The sequence below is a fragment of the Phyllostomus discolor genome, chromosome 3, assembly GCF_004126475.2.
Source record: "Phyllostomus discolor isolate MPI-MPIP mPhyDis1 chromosome 3, mPhyDis1.pri.v3, whole genome shotgun sequence".
Lineage (NCBI taxonomy): Eukaryota > Metazoa > Chordata > Mammalia > Chiroptera > Phyllostomidae > Phyllostomus > Phyllostomus discolor.
In genome coordinates this window covers 82,363,954-82,365,481 of record NC_040905.2, presented here as the reverse complement: position 1 = coordinate 82,365,481, position 1,528 = coordinate 82,363,954, and the positions used below count along the sequence as shown (strand labels likewise).

Below are 1,528 nucleotides of genomic sequence, written 5' to 3'. Positions count from 1 at the left end.
GAGATATAAAATACAGCATATTAAAAAAGAAAAACTATGAGGTATTTATAATCCCAGAATTATTTCACAGAGGAATCATTCTAGAGTATATTAAAATCAATGTAAGTATGTACTTGATTTGTGAAAAGATTATATAAACATAACTTGAGCAAATATGCTCAAGGACAAAGACAAAACAAACTTATTTCTATAACCCCTCCAAAGAGACCTAGGGAAATAAATGCTTAAAAAATAGAACTTTTAGATCCAGATAAAGAATAGAAAAGCACTGATTCAAACTACCTGGCTTCTGTACTTGACCTGTTTCTGTCATTTCTTACATTCCAATAAGTTTCAAATGTTTTTTCAGGTAACACTCTTTGTTTTTGTTGTTGCTGTTCTAACTGAAGAATAGCAATTATTTTCCTTCTTTTGTCCTGAATAATGACTTTCCCAATAAAGGAGTTATCACCACTATCACTTATCCTCAGACACGAGAGTCTGCTTTGCAAAGTCTTTTTCTTCATGTCATTCTTCCCTGTCACTAATATCACCAAGAGGGCTATCAGATGCTTTCTTTTTGTTAATTTCATTTAATGTTTTCATTTTAGGGCCAGGAATGTCTCCTGGGATTCAGAGAGTACTACAAAATCCTTTTTAAGAGTCCTTGGTAAAGAGTTTGGAATGTCCACTACTTTGGGTCCATATTCCATCAGGCTATTTTTTCTTTTAAAATATTTAATGGGATCTTTGCCAATATTTTTCCTTTTTATTCATTGGTAATCATTCCTTCATGCTGTAACTTACCTGCATTATCATGTGAGCACAGAGTGTCCTTGGAATAATTTTCTTCTGAAGCATTCTCTAATGACACCATCAGCAACATTTCATTGTGCATCTTTTAAAGCTTTGACAGCAACTTTTAGCATCCATTCCATTTTCCCAAAGCCACTGAATCCTCATGACAAAGCAGAACTTTGATTTTGTGATTCATAGATTTTTTAAGACAGATGATAACTTGAAGATTTCAATTTCATTCTTTTCATTTAACAGATGAACAGAGTAAATTATTTTCAGTCAAAGAGAGGACTATTGTGAGAGTAAGAGGAAATTCCAAATCTCTTAATTTTCAAATCCCTTTCTATAGCATCATGTTGCTTCTTCTAACAAAAAATTATTTATATTAGGTCCAACCATTGAGACTTCCAGTCAAGATGGAAGAGAAGGCAGACATGTCTTGCCTCTTTGCACAACTACATCAAAACTACAACTAAAATATAGAGCAACCATCACTCAGTACCATCAGAAATAGAGTTGAATGGAAGTCTGTCAACCACAGAATTAAAAAAACCACATGCATCCGGACTGGTAGGAGAGACACAGATGGAGAACAGACTGGTCCTTCACACACATGTGGTGGATAAAAATTCAGGAGAGATATCTCACGAGTGAGCGCACCCAGCCCCACACCAGACCCACCAGCACAGGGCTCCAGTGCCAGGAAAATAAGTCCCCACAACTTCTGACTCCAAAAACCAACAGGGATTGA

The 1,528-nt window shown here is 35.4% G+C and overlaps 1 pseudogene; it reads right to left on the bottom strand.

Moving 5' to 3' along the window:
• Positions 1-224: 224 nt before the first annotated feature.
• On the bottom strand, positions 225-917 carry LOC114496968 (annotated as a pseudogene).
• Between the last annotated feature and the right edge of the window lie 611 nt (positions 918-1,528).